Source organism: Tursiops truncatus, chromosome 12 (genome assembly GCF_011762595.2).
Source record: "Tursiops truncatus isolate mTurTru1 chromosome 12, mTurTru1.mat.Y, whole genome shotgun sequence".
Lineage (NCBI taxonomy): Eukaryota > Metazoa > Chordata > Mammalia > Artiodactyla > Delphinidae > Tursiops > Tursiops truncatus.
Window position 1 is genome coordinate 56044600 of NC_047045.1, and position 18412 is coordinate 56063011.

At 40.2% G+C, this 18412-nt stretch overlaps 1 long non-coding RNA gene across 1 annotated transcript; it reads left to right on the plus strand.

Moving 5' to 3' along the window:
- Positions 1-1422: 1422 nt before the first annotated feature.
- LOC141276099 (uncharacterized) lies at positions 1423-5780 on the plus strand. The gene is made up of 3 exons (XR_012325044.1): positions 1423-1508; positions 2056-2145; positions 5475-5780. It is a non-coding gene; the product is annotated as an uncharacterized lncRNA (long non-coding RNA).
- The last annotated feature ends 12632 nt before the right edge of the window (positions 5781-18412 follow it).

Genomic DNA, 18412 nt, shown 5'->3' on the forward strand with positions numbered 1-18412 from the left:
AAGTTAATATGCATAAAGCACTTAGAATAGTGCTTGGCACAGAGCAAATGGCTATTAGAGTAGGTTCTCAATAAACGTTTGCCAGATTAAGAAATGCCACAGTAGGTCCAGCCGTCAGCACTCTGCACATGTCATTTCATCAATCTGAATAGTCCAGCTGCCTTCAGAGCCTCTTGATTTTCTTCACACATGTTTTTCATTTACTGCCTCTCAGGCTTTATTGTATTTGTGTCAAATCTACTTGTGTAAACATTCAAAAAAGCAAAACAGTGCTACATAGTTTTAAAAACTGTTAAAATTTAGCTCTATGGATTTCTAAAACTTCACATACAAAGCGCTTAACTGCCTCACCTGAGGTTTTATGTTGCTGATCAAATGCACTCATTTCATAAATACGTGGTAACATGGTGTGTGGTGTGTAAAGAACAATACTAGATTAATGTTTGCGTGTGCACATGTACTTGTGTATATCTGCATGTGTGCGTGCAGTGGGAGTGGAGCTGATAATGCCGAAGATGAATAAGATGAAGTTTCTGCTCTATGGAATCTTAAAATTTAATAAATGAGATAACCATGCAAACAACTAGCTAAATCCCAAGGCCCGATCCTCTGGGAGCCTGTGAAAATCTGCATCCTGCGCTGAGAAAGCATAATCTCTCTTTGTGTCTATAATTTCACCCAGGCTGGCATCGGAGTTAGAGAGTAGACTCCTAACGTTTCACATTCTCTGTTTGTACAATGTCCTACATCTGTGAACACAGAAGTAAACTGCTGCTATTAGCACAATGTGAAAAGCACTTTTCCCCTGAAAGGAACAAAAATTTTGCCATGAAGCTATAGAAAAAGGTAAGTCTTTCAGGAAAAAGACTTTTCCAAAAAGGACCTCCTAAAGAACATTTTAAAGTATTTAAACAAACAAACAAACCAGGATGAGTAGAGTTTAAGCCTATGCCCCTTCTATATTCTCTTATCCTGTGTCTTTTGACCTTTAGTGAATCACTTCTTTGGGTTACTTATTTCCACCCTCACTTTGTCATAGTAGTAAGAGAATTCTCAGAGGGGAGACTATAGAAGTCTGTCAGCAGCAGGGTCCATTCTGGCAGGAAAACTATTCTATAAAAGAGAAAGAAATGGATTTCCTTTCCCTGTAGTTCAATATTTTCTTCCTCTACACATTGGCTAAATTCCTCCATCCTATTTCCTCACAAATTCAGGGTTGGGTTGCCCCACTGTCAGAGAGCTCTCTTCATTATGATTATCTGTGTTAATGCCATGTCATTAATCCTCATGGGTGTAAGGAGGCCTCACACTGAATGAATGGGGAAGGTCACCATGGAAACGTTTGTCTCCATAGCTGACTCACTGCAACCCCCATAACTGCTGAACCACATCTTGTCCGCCATCTGAATTGCACTGGATGAAGCCACATATTTGGCATCTACTATAGAACCATATTCTTTTTAAAAGCTATAAAAATCTATGCCAAGGAAACATACCTCAGACTTAGGGTAAAAATACCATTTCAGATGTGTCTAAGTGGCTGATGCCATGCAATTACTTGTTAACACCTTTTAATAAACACACAGAGTGAACGTTACCTGTGGTTTTCCAGCTCCCAGTTACTGCATGGTGTTGTAGCCTCTGGAAGTGCCCATGTAGGAAATGAGCAAAACACCGACAGCCTCACATTTCAGAAAGGATAATATTCAGGGTTGGTGTGCTCTATCAACCTGTATCACAGTGAACTGGAGGGGGAAAAAAAGGTCTTTGCTGAGGTGTTGCTTTGTTTTGGTTGTTTCAATGCAAAAAACTTAGCAAGATAACCCATGTAGAAAAAATTACATTTGAGAACTACAGATTTCTCACTTAGCCTTATCATGGAAAGGCAGGATATGAGCATTTCCTAGATGGGAAATTAGGTTTATGCTAGGAAATATCAGGCATAAATAAAATCACATGAGAACTACAGTGTACGTCCCAGCCACCTCAGCACAGCTCAGTGGAGCAATCTGTCTAGTTCTATATTCAGAGCTGGCTGTGATTATTCAAACCTAGGCCCAAGCAGGAGAGGCAAGCATGGGAGTGAAAAAAGGGAATGGGCTATTCCCCAAGCTGCACACTGTCACTGGATCTTCACAGAGGCAGGTAGGTCCTCATTTCTTGTTTATACGTTGGATCTCAGGTGGAAGTCTTAAACTTGACTGATAATAGTAGATGTTTACATAGCACTTGCTTAAACATATGCCAGTCTGTACATGTATTAGCTCATTTGATTCTATAAATTATAATATGAGGTAGGTATATTCTTTACTTCATTTGAGAGGTTAAGAAACTAAGGCATGGAACGATTTAGTGATTTCCCCATGGTCACATAGCTCTTAAGTGACAGAACTGAGACATAAGCCTAGGCAGTCACCCTCCAGAGTTCAATTATGTAACCATTAAACCATACATTTGCTTCTTGTGGAGTCCCATTTATTCGTTCTCTCCCTTTTCCTCTTTCCCTCCTTCTCTTCCTCTCCTCTCTTTACCCCCTCTCTCCATCTTTCCCTTTCTCTCCCCTCTCTCCTCCTTCCCCACATTTCTTTCTCTCTCACCTCCTTCCTCTTACTCTCCCCCATCTGCCTCCCATCTCTACCTTCATGCCCACTCCCACTATCACATTTTTTCTTGGAAGGTTTGGGATATCTTAAACTCATACAGTGAATTCAGTCTCTTTGTTTACATTATTGAAGTACACCATGTACCTGGTGTTATGGACTGAACTGTGCCCCCTTCCCCCACAACAAATTCATGTGTCCAACCTTAACCCCTAATGTGACTGTATCTGGAGACAGGGCTTTAAAAAAAGGTAATTAAAGTTAAGTGAGGTCCCAAAGATGGTGCCCTATTCCATTATAACTGGTGTCCTTATAAGAACATAAAGAGACACCAGGGATGGCTATGCACAGAGAAGAGGCCACGGGAGGAAACAGGGAGAAGATGGCCATCTGAAAGCCAAAAAAGAGAGGCCTTAAGAGAACATGGCTGGTGGGGACTTCCCTGGTGTCCCAGTGGTTAAGACTTCACGCTCCCAAAGAAGGGGGCCCAGCCGGATTTGATCCGAGGTCAGGGAACTAGATCCCACGTGCATCCCTCAACTAAGAGTTTGCATGCTGCAACTAAGACCCAGCGCAACCAAATAAGTAAATAATAATTGAAAAAAAAAAAAAGAGAACATTGCTGGTGCTTTGATTTTGGATTTCTGGCCTCCAGAACTTCAAAGCTATTCTAGTAAATTCCAGAACTTCAAAGCTATTCTAGTAAATTGTTCTATTATTTTAAAGTCTAAAGGCTCTGGGTCTTGCAGACAAATAGAGCTCCTCTACAACAAAACACAAAACTCCCATTATTATGGGAGTTTTATCCCCCCGCCTTTTTTTTTTTTAACTTACTAGATCACTGGTTTATTATCAGTGCTCTACATGTTCAGGGAAACTTCTCTAGTAATGAGCTATAGAAATGATCCCTGAGAGTATAGCCTTGCTAATCCCATTTTTAGCTCCTGTATTTCCCAATATGTTGCATACCATCTGTTAATCTAATGAAATGTCCCAAGGCTCAAACTGTAAATTTTAAAACCTCTCACTTCTTTTGATATGTGATTGAAGATCCCACTCTAATGTGGATTAGTTCTTCAATGAAGGAGTAAGGACAACTAGAAGTTTAAGCAGATTTGGAGCTGGGCTGCATGACTAATGTCACTTGTCTTAATTCCCAACTTCCAGTCAAGAATGGCGTTGGAATCCATTTACTTACCTTTCACTCCAATCATACTTATGGAAAGGGCAAGCAGAGAACCGCCCCTTGAAGATTGGGGAGCTACACCAAATGGTTACTGAAATCTGAGCAGATTTGAGAAAGGAAGAGCAATGTAAACACTTCAAAGAACTGCTGGATGGGTTTTGAGGTGACAAAGCTATTACTGGTGGATAGTCAGCATGAAGAGTCCTGTGTCCTTAGGGAACATGTTCAAAAAATGAATAGATGGAGACTTTAAGGGAAGACAGACAAACTGAACCATATTAAATGTAAACCAGGCAAAAGATTAAATCCAGGCCAGGGTTTGTTACTGTTTTGGTGAGATTATCCACTCTAGGGTGGGGAAGGTACCTTTGGAACATAAAAAACTCACTGACTTCATGTGGTTACTCCAGAGATCTAAAGAGTACGATTTGAAAAACAAATGAAACAAATGGCCAGGCCTGAGAGAGAAACTGAGAGGTCAAGAAAATGAAAAATAGTCACCGAAAACCTACAAGTGGTGAGAGACCTACATAAAATAAAGAGGCCAATTTAAGAAACAAATTAAACTGTTAACAGGTGCATGCCTTGATTATCTTGTGTGATCATCTAACTCTTTGGGCTTATCAACATTAATGAGAGACCACCAGCATTCCAGTAATAAAAAATCCCAGGCCACAGCTGCTGAAGAAACTTGAAACCCACCCAGGTGTCTGAGTGAGATGCTTCTGCCAGGATTCAGCAGTAATTGTAGAGGAATAAGTATGGACTTTAATTTCTTTGAAAAATTAGCTTACAAGGGGAAGATTTGATGTGTCAGCTCAACTGGGCTAAGAGATTCCTTGATAGTTGGTAAAATATTATTTCTGGGTGTGACTGTGAGGGTATCTTTGGAAGAAAGTAGCTTTTGAATCAGTAAACTGAGTAAAGAAAATCACTTTCACCAATGTGTGTGGATATTATCCAAACTGTTGAGCACTTATATGGGAGAAAAAGGTGGAGGAAGGGTGAATTCACACCCTCTACTTGAGCTGAGATATTCATCTTTTGTGCTCAGACTTGGACTTAACACCATCACCCCTAGGATTCTCAAGACTTTGGACTGAATTATACCACCAGCTTTCCTGGTTCTCCACTTGCAGACAGCAGATTGTCCTATTTCTTGCCCTCGAAAACCACATAAGCCAATTCTGATAATAAATCTATAATAAATTCCTAAATAAATATCCATATGTGGCCTATTGGTTCTATTTCTCTGGAGAACCCTGACTAATACAGGGCCTGAGCTCAGCTTAGGCACTTTTAACTTATAATACACTGGAACTTTATGAAAACTAATTTGGCCCTAAATTTTCTAGAAAATAAAACTTCTGTTATCAGTGCTAATACTTCTTTTCTCCCTTTGTCCTTTTTATATTAGGATATATTACCAGAAGAAAGATTAAAAATTTAATGATCTCATAGGATATCCTGCCAATGTATACTTCAAAAATTTACCCCAATTTACTTGTCACTAACAATATACAAATATGCAATTTTAATCTGCTTCGTCAAAATAGGGTGTTGTCATGTTTTACATTTTGTTTCAGTCAGGACAGGCTATATTATCCATAGTAGCAAACAATCCCCAAACCTTAGTGACTTACAGTAACTTAGGTTTATGTCTTGCTCAAACTATTTATCTTTTTCAGGCTCGATGGGCACTCTGCTCTGGAATCCTACCCAGGAGAGATCTGGAGGACTTTACATCAGAAATGGAATATTCTAAGCCGGAAGTGAAAAGCAGCACTTACGTTCACATCCCCATTAGCCATAACTAGTCATATGGCTTCACCCAGTCATAAGTTGCCCAGGAAATACAAATCTACCATGTACAAAAAAGGAAGAGAGCTAGAAAATACTTCATGAGATCAGCACTCGGATTGTGACACATTTTCACAAATTTCATAGTGGAAAAATGACACCTTGCCTTATTTTGCATTAATACTGCAAGAAACGTTGAGAAATTTCTCCTTTGAGAAATTTCATGCTCTTCTTGTCTTGCATATTAATGGCTATGTTGGTGGAGTCCAATAAAAAGTTGGTTGAGGAACTGAAGTTGTTCTCAAGTTATTACCAAGAACTTGCCATGGCCTCCCTTTACCAAGAAGTTCCATACAGGGAAAAATTCTGGAGGGTAGTGATCACTTGATCTGCAACACTTCTTAGATTCGTTTCAGTAGGGGCAATGACTGTTAGCAATGTTTGGTAACCTATGATTGACTTGTATTTACAGCAACACAACAGGCAGTCTACCTTACTTTGCCAAATGTATCTATTTTTCCAAGGTACAGTTTGTTTGGCTTTTTTCAATTGGAAGTGACATTAGTTAGTAAAAGAAAAACATATGGCCTCAGGTAAAAATTATAAAAGTTCCCTAGTTTAGACATGCTGGATATGTGTGGTCAAATAATATCAGAATTCTTTCTCCTCCTATCTCTCACGTCTTTTTTCCTCATGTTGATCCTTGACAGTTTTTCTCTACGTGGCTAAAAAAAAGAAGCTTTGTAAGCTTATAGGTAAGCTCCAAACCTATATCATTACTGGAACTGTGGATCTCAGAAAGTAGGATATGACCTTCCTTTTTCCACATATTTATCAATCCTCAAAAAGACACTGCATAATCTTGCCTGAAAATATCCCCAAATGGGACCAACCTCTCTATTTAGGGGCATGGGATATACTGATTGGCCAGCTTTGGTTCACCCAGGTATGGGCCAAATTGTATTCTCCCCCAAATACGTATTTTGAATTTCTAACCCCTAGTAACTCAGAATGTGACTGTATTTCTTGGAATATGTTCTTTAAGGATGTAATTAAGTTAAAATGAGGTCATTAGGGCAGGCCCTAATCCAATATGACTGATGTTCTTATAAGAAGAGGAAATTTAGACACAGATGTGTACAGAGGGGAAGACTATGTGAAGGTACAGGGAGCAGATGGCCGTCTACAAGCCAGACAGTGAGGCCTCGAAAGATATCAACCCTACTGACACCTTGATCCTGGACTTCTAGCCTTTGGAACTGTGAAAAAGTAAATTTTTATTGTTTAAGCCATCCAGTCTTTGGTACTTTCTCTTGAACGCCCTAGCAAACTAATACACATTTCCAATCCTGTAGTGTGACAGGGTAAATGTGACCCTTTGATTGCCCACCCAACCACTAACTCCAGAATGGGAGACAGGCAGTCATCAGGAGGAAAGGAGAGGTTGCATGACTTGAAGAAGGAGAGAGTGATGCTGGACATATAATTGTTGATGTTCTCACAGATGGAGAGTAACTATCTGCCTTGGTCAAAAGGTCATGATTTCATGGCACCATTCTGGAAGGAGAGTTTATTATCTATGATAGATTTCTTATTTAAACTTTTCAAAACATTCTGAACCTCAGCTTCAATCATCACAATTTGGTATACGTTGGAATGGCAGCATTACCATCACACTCGGAGGGGGCAGATAGTGTTAATTGGAGGGGTGTGGTCAAAAAGAGCCACATTCCCAAAGACTCCTGGTAGCCTGGGTGGAAAGAATCTACTGGTTTTGTTAATTAGAAGATGACTCATGGCATACATTAATGAAAGCAGTTTCATTCCTGTGATTGGACAGAACTCTGGTGGACAGAGGAAGTGAGGAAGTCCTTTTCCTTTCTCTTTTTTTTTGGAAAGTATTTTGTCTAATGGAGTGATAGCTAGATGAGGTATTTTATAGGAGGGCTGCTTTTTTATTATAGAATAAAACAGTGTTATTGACCAACTCGGAAGAAGTTCGAGTAGGAGATAACTGCAAATAGCGTGAAGAGACAGAAACAATAGATAGAGCCTGATTCTAGCCAGCTGTGAATGACTGAGCAAAAAAAAAAAAAATTGTACCCACATAAACCTCTTAATGCGTTAATCTTAAATGTTTGGGGGGGACATTTCAGTTTCCCCCTGAAGAAATGAAAAAGTGTTGGGTCTCACCCCCAAAGCCACTTCCACCAGCCAATAAGTACCTGCTGCGAGGACATTTCTGTTGCTCTGAAATCTTGAAATAGATAAAGAAAGAAAAGGTATCAAGTGTTCACCTGGAGACATGACACGCAGTCGGCCTCAGAGTCCTGTCAGGCGGGGCATCTGGGCTCCGGACAGTCTCGCGAGACGTCGCCAGGAGGACGCGAGGGCTCGTGGCTGCGGTCGATTGCCAGCTGGACGCAGGTGCTGCGCCGAGTCCCGCCTGGGAAGAAGGGCTGCGAGGCCGCCTATAATCTGTCCTGTAAGTTGTCTGGGGCTGGGACGCCTTCCTTCAGGCCTTTGTGCTTACGTGTCTCCGCGTGACCTGGCTGGGGTTGCCGGTGTGGTGGAAGGGGTCGGCGGGCAGGGTCGGCGGCGGTCAGACACGCACAGGGCCTGGCGGCCGGTGTGGAACTCAGACGGAAAGCAAAGCCAAAGGCCTCGCGGTTGGGACTTCACGACAAATATGGGGGTGCCGGCCACCGGAGCCTCCTCTAAGACATGGCTCCGCTACCTGTTCAGGACCTGGTAGAGGCCACCCGGCCCTCGGTGCAGACACAGACCTCCACAAGGAGATGGGCGCTTGGGTCAGGGCTGGTGGCCGGCGTGGCGTAGAGGTAGCGCCCTGGCGTGGAGACGCTCAGGATGGATCCGCGCAGCGTCACGTCACGTCGAGGCGCAGGGCCCCGCCTGTGCTACAGGCGCAGCGCTCCTTCTCGGTGGCTCCGGGAGGCCGGCCGCCAGGTGGCACTGTTCTCCTTGAGGCTCTGCGCACCCTTGCTGATGTCGCGGAAAATGATAGGGCTGGTGCTGGCCGGCCCAAAGGACGGCATTCTTTCGGCCTGGGACAGGTTCCATTCATATTTCCTGGCCAGATCGAGGCCCGTTACTTGAGCTCCTGGCTGGCCGACACCTGGCCCTTGACGGTGTCCTCAACCAAGGAGTCGAGGAAGGGCCCTGCCTTCATGTACAGCCTGTTGTGCTTGTGGGGACTCCTTGCTGATGGTCTCCCTAGTACTAGATGACTGGTGGGATTTTTATTTTTTCACTTTATTGAAGTACAGTTGATTTACAATGTTGTGTTAATTTCTGCTGTACAGCAAAGTGATTCAGTTATACATATATATTCCTTTTCATATTCTTTTCCATTATGATTTATCACAGGATATTGAATATAGTTCCCTGTGTTACACAGTAGGACCTTGTTGTTTATCCATTCTCTATATAATAGTTTGTAACTACTAATCTCGAACACCTAACCCTTCCCTCCCTCACCCCCTTAGAAACCACAAGTCTATCCTCTATATCTGTGAGTCTGTTTCATAGGTAAGTTCATTTGTGTCATGTTTTAGATTCCACGTGTAAGTGATGTCATATGGTGTTTGTCTTTCTCTTTTTGACTTACTTCACTTAGTATGATAATCTCTAGGTCCATCCATGTTGCTACAAGTGGCATTATTTTATTCTTTCTATGCCCGAGTAATATTCCATTGTATATATATGACACATCTTCTTTATCCGTTCATCTGTCGATGGACATTTAAGTTGCTTCCAAGTCTTGGCTATTGTAAATAGTGCTACTATGAACGTAGGCATGCATGTATCTTTTTGAATTATAGTTTTGTCTGGATATGTGCCCAGGAGTGAGATTGCTGGATCATATGGCAACTCTATTTTTAGTTTTGTGAGGACCCTCCATACTGTTTTTCCTAGCAGCTGCACCAATTTGCAATCCGGGTGGGATTTTTTTGATAGTAACGCAGGTGTGGTTCTCCTCTGGGTCTTTCAGGCAGATCTCCAAGTGTAGCTCACTGGCCACTCTCCATGATGTGCTCCCCCCTACTCCACCATGATGCATTTCACCATGATTGAGCAAAATCGTAATCACACAAAATGTGAATTTTAAGACTTGCTAGTCTTGAGGTGGATGTCCCATATCCTAGAGCTCAAAAAGTTTAAAATAAATTTCATTAATTGACCCTACCCATTCTCAAATATATTTCTATTGCTGCCTTCCCCCTCCTAGTTATCCAGTCTCCCAAATGAGAAGCCTGGAAGTCATTTTATACTTCTCTTTTCATCCCTGCCTATTCCTCTTATCTTTCCTGCCGCCTCCCATCCATCAGACACAAAGTCCTATTGATTCTTCCCTTAAATATGTCATGAGTCTATCTTTTTTCTTAATCAGGTTTCTCTTCTTGTGATCTGCACTGAACTGGAAGCAGCTTTTTGTTGATGAGGGTTTTTCTGTATGTTCTTTCTCATTTCAACTCCTAAAAGCATATAAAATATAATATGCAATAAGTTTTGTGGAGATGAACTAAATAATCTGGTCTCTGGTTTTCTAGTTTTATGTCTTGCTACCCTTGCATCCTACACCCCACCCACACTGTACAGCCTACTCTTCCACCAATACTCCAGATGATTCCATGTTTCTTTGCCTTTACAAGCTGTTACCTCTGCCTCAACTGTTCTTAGCAATGCATTGTTTACCTGAAAAGTGGATATGTCTCTGAAAAATTAGTAGCAGAATTAACATCCCTGTGAAATTTCCCTTTATTTCCCTACTTCTATGCAGACCTTGCTGGAGAATAACAAATACATTTGTTTTTCTTTCTGGCACACAAGGAAACATTGCAGAGCCTCACTTGTTTGACATGGCCATAGAATATGCGTGGAAACAATCTGTTTAGTGGAGCTCTTAGTCTCCACTCTAAATTCCTCCCAAATGACATCCTCCACTTTCAGATGGCTGGTTTAAGAACCCCTCAAGGATATCTCAGGAGCTGTGTATTGAGGCTGGTAGAACTGTCGGAAAAAGAGAGACCAGGTGCCTGAGTCATTGCTTGGAGGAGAACTGCCCAACTAGTAACTCCTGCATGGGACCATTGTAGGAGTGAGAAATAAACTTCCATGGTGTTAAATCATTGAAATTTTGGAATTTATCCATTATAGCCACTAATCTAATCTTAACTAATATAGCTCTCACTGCATCTTTTAGCCCCCTTATAACTTAAAGTGTAGTAATTGATGGATATGTCTATTGTTCCACTAGACTGTGCCTGTCCTGCAGACTTAGTGTCTATCAATATTCCCAGTATCAGGTACAAATTAGGTGTTACAAACATATACCCTAAATTTTATGGGAGAGCCACAGTTTACTGTATTGGCTTTCTCTCAAAGGAGAAATGAGGAGGATGGCTCACAAAAAACAGTCCTCATAACTATAACCAACTACATTTTTTTCTTGCACATGAAATTCTCTTATTGGAAAACATCAGATGTAAGCCATCATATTTTTACCCAGTTACCACAGCTAGTTCCTTCTATTTGGGATAACAAGTGATATTGGACATATTTTCAAATTCAAATGTAGTTTTGAAATGTGTAATTTATTATTTGTATTTTCATGAGTAGCAAGTGTAATGGTAGTTTGTGCAAATTAATGCTCACAGTAGGAGTGTTTTAATACCATTGAATAATAACAGTATGCAGTTTGAAAGGTAATTCTATTATGGCAAGCTTCCTGGGAAAAGCAAATGGCCTGATTGTTATAAAATTTTGCGTCATTGTTAGAAATTAAAAGTTTATTGAATAATAAATACAGTAGTCACTTGGCCTCTAAAAGTGAAGTTTTGAATTGCTTAAAAGAGATAGTTTCACATAATTCTTTTCATTACCTGTCTCTTCTTTTTTCCAAATTACCAAACCCTGTATTGGGAGTAAGAAAGAGTTGTGATGGGAGCGAAAGGGTAATTGTTGTTCAAGTCAAAATAATAGCTCTTTTAGTTGTTTTTAAGTTTTTTCATCATTCCAGGACAAATAAGATATTTTCAAGCCATTTTAATTATAATGAGTGATTGTTAAAATCATAAAGAACAGAAAATGCCTTTGTTATGCAGGATTATTCTAGAGAATAATTAGTACAAATAGATCTAGGAAGTACTGGTTACAAAAATCCAATACAGACTAAAGATTGGACTCTGTCTACCGCCCAAGCCCCTTCATGAATGTTAAGGAAATGTAAAAACTCAACGTGAAATTTTAAACAGTGATTCCAATGGAGTAAAAACGACTTTGTTGCATAGTCATGACATAGCTTGCCATTTCCTTGGAGGAAGGACTACTGGCTGTCCTATTTCTGAAGAGGAGAGAGTGGAAGGTACACAGCAGAGTCCAGAAGAAATTCCATCCTGGAGAACGAGAGACTCCCTCTTGTGAGAAAACTGGAATCACAGCTAACTGGTGAGCAATCATCGATCAGAAGACACTGGAACTCACCAAAAAAGATACCCCACATCCAAAGACAAAGGAGAAGCTGCAGTGAGACAGTAGGAGGGGTGCAATCACAAATCAAATCCCATAACCGCTGGGTGGGTGACTCACGAACTGGTGAACACTGATACCATAGAAGTCCACCCACTGGAGTGAAGGTTCTGAGCCCCAGGCCCCACGTCAGGCTTCCCAACTTGGGGGATGGCAAGGGGAGGAGGAATTCCTAGAGAATCAGACTTTGAAGGCTAGCAGGACTTGATTGCATGACTTCGACAGGACTGGGGGAAAGAGAGGCTCCACTCTTGGAGGGCACACACAAAGTAGTGTGCACATCTGGACCCAGAGGAAGGAGCAGTAACCCCACTGGAGACTGAACCAGACCTACCTGCTAGTGTTGGAGGGTCTCCTGCAGAGGCTGGGGGTGGATGTGGCTCACCACAGGGACAAGGACATTGGCAGCAGAAGTTCTTGGAGGTCATCCTTGGAATGAGCCCTCCCAGAGTCCACCATTAGCCCTACCAAAGAGTTGGGTAGGCTCCAGTGCTGGGTTGCCTCAGGCCAAACAACCAACAGGGAGGGAACCCAGCCCCAGCCATCAATAGACAAGCAAATTAAAGTTTTACTGAGCTCTACCTACCAGAGCAACACCCTGCTCTACCCACCACCAGTCCCTCCCATCAGGAAACTTGCACAAGCCTCTTAGACAGTCTCATCCACCAAAGGGCAGACAGCAGAAGCAAGAACTACAATTCTGCAGCCTGTGGAACGAAAACCACATTCATAGAAAGGTAGACAAAGTGAAAAGGCAGAGGACTATGTACCAGATGAAGGAACAAGATAAAACCCCAGAAAAAGAACTAAATGAAGTGGAGATAGGCAACCTTCCAGAAAAAGAATTCAGAATAATGATAGTGAAGATTATACAGGACCTCAGAAAAAGAATGGAGGCAAAAGATTGAGAAGATTCAAGAAATGTTTAACAAAGACCTAGAAGAATTAAAGAACAAACACCTAGAAGAATTAAAGAACAAACAAACAGAGATGAACAATGCAATAACTGAAATGAAAAATACACTAGAAAGAATCAATAGCAGAATAACTGAGGCAGAAGAACAGATAAGTGACCTGTAAGACAGAATGGTGGAATTCACTGCCATGGAGCAGAATAAAGAAAACAGAATGAAAAGAAATGAAGACAGCCTAAGAGACCTCTGGGACAACATTAAACGCAACATTTGCATTATAAGGGTCCCAGAAGGAGAAGAGAGAGAGAAAGGACCCAAGAAAATGTTTGAAGAGATTATATTCGGAAACTTCCCTAACATGGGAAAGGAAACTGAAAGCATTTCCTCTAAGATCAGGAACAAGACAAGGATGTCCACTCTTGCCACTCTTATTCAACATAGTTTTGGAAGTCCTAGCCACGGCAATCAGAGAAGAAAAAGAAGTGAAAGGAGTACACTGGAAAAGAAGAAGTAAAACTGTCACTGTTTGGGGATGACATGATACTATACATAGAGAATCCTAAAGATGCCACCAGCAAACTGCTAGAGCTAATAAATGAATTTGGTATAGTTGCAGGGTACAGAATGATTGCACAGAAATCTCTTGCATTCCTATACACTAACAATGAAAGATCAGGAAGAGAAATTCAGGAAACAATCCCATTCATCACTGCAACAAAAAGAATAAAATACCTAGAAGTAAACCTACTTAAGGAGGTAAAAGACCTGTACTCAGAAAACTATAAGACACTGATGAAAGAAATCAAAGATGACACAAACAGATGGAGAGATATACCATGTTCTAGGATTGGAAGGATCAATATTGTGAAAATGACTATACTACACAAAGCAATCTACAGATTCAATGCAATCCCTATCAAATTACCAGTGGCATTTTTTACAGAACTAGAACAAAAAATCTTAAAATTTGTATAGAGACACAAAGACCCCGAATAGCCAAAGCAGTTTTGAGGGAAAAAAAATGGAGTTGGAGGAATCAGACTCCCTGACTTCAGATTATACTACAAATCTACAGTAATCAAGACAATGTGGTAGTGGCACAAAAACAGAAATATAGATCAGTGGAACAGGATAGAAAGCCCAGAGATATACCCACATATCTATGGTCAACTAATCTATGACAAAGGAGGCAAGGCTGTATAATGGAGAAAAGACAGTCTCTTCAATAAGTGGTGCTGGGAAAACTGTACAGCTACATGTAAAAGAGCGAAATTAGAACACTCCCTAACACCATACACAAAAATAAACTCAAAATGGATTAAAGACTTAAATGTAAGACCGGACACTATAAAACTCTCAGAGGAAAACACAATAAGAACACTCTTTGACATAAATCACAGCAAGATCCTTTTTGACCCACCTCCTAGAGTAATGGGAATAAAAAAAAATAAACAAATGGGACCTAATGAAACTTAAAAGCTTTTGCACAGCAAAGGAAACTATATACAAGACAAGAAGACAACCCTCAGAATTGCAGAAAATACTTACAAATGAATCAACTGATAAAGGATTAATCTCCGAAATATATAAAGAGCTCATGCAGGTCAGTATTAATAAAACAAACAACCCAATCAAAAAATGGGCAGAAGACCTAAATAGACATCTCTCCAAAGAAGACGTACAGATGGCCAGGAGGCACATGAAAAGCTGCTCAACATCACTAATTATTAGAGAAATGCAAATCAAAACTACAATGAGGTATCACCTCACACCAGTTAGAATGGGCATCGTCAGAAAATCTATAAACAACAAATGCTGGAGAGGGTGTGGAGAAAAGGAAACCCTTTTGTACTGTTGGTGGCAATATAAATCAATGCAGCCACTATGGAGAACAGTATGGAGGTTCCTTAAAGAAACAAAAAGAGAGTTACCATATGACCCAGCAATCCCACTACTGGGCATATACCCAGAGAAAACCATAATTCAAAAAGACACATGCACCCCAACGTTCATTGCAGCACTATTTACAATAGCCAGGTCATGGAAGCAGCCTAAATGCCCATTGACAGGTGAATGGATAAAGAAGATGTGGAACATATATACAATGCAATATTACTCAGCCATGAAAAGGAACAAAATTGGGTCATTTGTAGAGATGTGGATGGACTTAGAGACTGTCATACAGAGTGAAGTACGTCAGAAAGAGAAAAACAAATATCGTATATTAATGCATATATGTGGAATCTAGAAAAATGTTACAGATGAACCAGTTTGCAAGGCAGAAATAGAGATACAGATGTAGAGAACAAATGTGTGGACACCAAGAGGGGAACGTAGGGTTGGTGGTGGTGGGATGAATTGGGAGATTTGGATTGACATATATTCACTAATATGTATATAATAGATAAATAATAAGAACCTGCTGTACAAAAAAAACTAATACACTGACACATGAATATTACTGTTATATAGAACCTTATTTTATATTTTGTCTTCAGAATAAAATCTTATTATTTTTAATTGACAATTGCTTAAAATTTATGATAAATCAAATATTTTATTCTGAAGTTTGTTTTAGTTATAAATTTATTTATATTTATTTATTTATTTATTTTGGGCTGCATTGGGTCTTCATTGCTGCCATGGGCTTTCTTTAGTTGCGGTAAGTGGGGGCTACTCTTTGTTGCAGTCCACCGGCTTCTCGTTGTAGTGGCTTCTCTTGTTGCAGAGCACGGGCTCTAGGTGTACAGGCTTCAGTAGCTGTGGCACATGGGCTCAGTAGTTGTGGCTCACAGGCTCTAGAGCACAGGCTCAGTAATTGTGGCACACGGGCTTTGTTGCTTCGCGGCATGTGGGATCTTCCCTGACCAGGGCTTGACCCCGTGTCCCCTGCATTGGCAGGGGGATTCTTAACCTCTGCGCCATGAGGAAAGCCTCTGTTTTGTTTGTCTATTTTAAAATGTTGATGGTAAAAATGAAAGTTTAGACGATTTGGTTAACCTACATACAGTATTTAAAGAAAGAAAAAAAAGGCATAGTTCTGTTTATAGAGTCAATGCTAATTACAATGAAATCGTAACTATTTCCCAAGGTATATATAATAAGATCTTGATTCATCAGTAATTGAGTTTATATTACTATATATACTTCGGGTGGATGCAACTATATTTCTTTAAAAATATCGTAGAATCTTTGTTTTTTGCATTTTGTTCATATATTTCTTCATTAAATAACACAGGAACAAGCAGACAGAGTTTAAAAGATTAACACTGAATCTTTGCTGTTGGGAAAAAATGTTTCCTTAAATTAATGTGCAAAGATTAAAAACAATATTAAAAACATGAGATTCTAGGAAGATGGTAACCTACATTTGGTGTTCTTCCTTTCCACTACGTACCTACGCCATCCAAACTGTCTTTCCTGAGTCAAATGGTTGCTAGGACTCATAGAATGACTAGGTGGAAAGAAAGCGTTCATTTTTCCCACTCTGGTGGGGCAAATGCCCAGGACCACTAAAGGAGCCTTGTGCTGTTAATCACCAGAATCTGTAGAGAGCTTGGCCCTTAGAGGTTCATGGAAACCCAGTAGAAGATCACCATGTTTGTGGGCATGGTTTTCATTGGTTTCCAAAGGAGAAATAACATTTTGTTTTTAATAAAGGAGAAGAGAATTGCACCATTCTCAGATGTTTTCCATGTACCTAAGTCTGGGAGAGAATGACAGCTGTTTTAGCAAGAATTTCTACACTGCTGGTGGGTCACCAAAGAGGCCTCCAATATATGTGTAACTTTCATCACTTTGGTACTATACAACCAGACTTGAGTGCCACTGAGCAGGAAAAATGAAACAAAACCAAAAACATCTAAACGAGCCCAGCAACTAGAGAGGAAGATGGGTTAGAACAAACAAAACACATGCCAAACAGAATTGAACTTCTGGATGAGGTAGATAATAATTTGAACTGCAATCTAGAGCTCTCAAGGAGATTCAAGTACTTCTCAAGAAGTCTTTAGAAGCTAAAATAAACAAACAAAAATAAAATCCACTCCTTCCCCTCAAAAGAGAAAAAAATATGATTTTCTAACTGAAGAATTTACCAGAAGAACTGAAGGATTGACAGTCTTCGGTAAGGTGACAGAGGCTGCTATATGTTCCACAAAACCTGACCCTTCTTTGTCCTGGGCGTGTGGGTAGATTACATTCCCCAGCCCCTTTTGCACTAACGAATGCCCGTGCCATAGAGCTCTTGCTAATGGAATGTGAGTAGAAGTGATGTGCACCAGCTCCAGAACTGACAAACTTCTAATGGTGAGCCTCCACTCTCTCCCTGTTTATTGGCTGGATGGAGATGTCTGAGGTAACCTGGGAAATCCTATGTTGAAGACAACAAGTTTCTGTCAAACAAGCTTGATTGAGCAGAGCAGACCCTCCCACCCCAACTTTTACCGCTTACACTTTATGCGATCAAGAAATCCACTGCAATTGTGTTAAGCAACGGAGTTTATCTGTTATGCCTAAAGTATACGTTAATGAATACGGTGACCTGAAAATTAGTGGCTTGAAAGATCAAAGGAAATAAATATCTCAGTGTGTACATTTTAAAAAAAGATTTATGGAAATCATAGGACATTTGGAAGGTAACTAATATGTGAAGAAATGGAGTTCCAGAACGAGAAAAAAACCCAGATAAATGATTAAACCAACAGTAGAAAACTTCCTAGAGATGAAGAGAGAACCAAGAGAACTTAATGATGTTCAAGTAAAATTGATGAGAAAATACATGCACCTAAGGATTTCATGGTAAAATGTTTTTTAAAAGATCCTTATAAGCCTTTATCCAAAAAGGGAAAAAAAATTTTTACAAAGGAAAGAGAATCTGTCAATGGACTTCTCATCTATAAAAGGTAATATAGAAGAGAGTGGAATAACATCTTGAAGGGAGAAAGACTTCAAGCCAAGAATCGTAATGCACTCATGAAAGATACCCATATTTCAGAGTGTAGGAAAGATATTTATGATTATGCAAACCATGGAGTATATTCTGCATTAGAAGAAAATAATTGAGATAACAATATATTCAAATCACAAGTAAAATAGAAGAGAGACACTGAAATAGAGGAGAGGAGAGGAGGATATGGAACCATATAGCTAAGTCTATGTGGATAATAATATCCTACTGATTTGGACTGTTAAGGTAGTGTTAATTATGGAATCTTGAAACTGAAAGGATATATGAGGACTGACTATTACTCACAACCAAAAGTACATTATTTGAGCAAAACCTCAGAGTTTGTAATGGATAAGAGAGAAAATAAAAGCATTTAAATAGTTTTTTCTGGGGGCATATAGAAGAGGGAAAAACT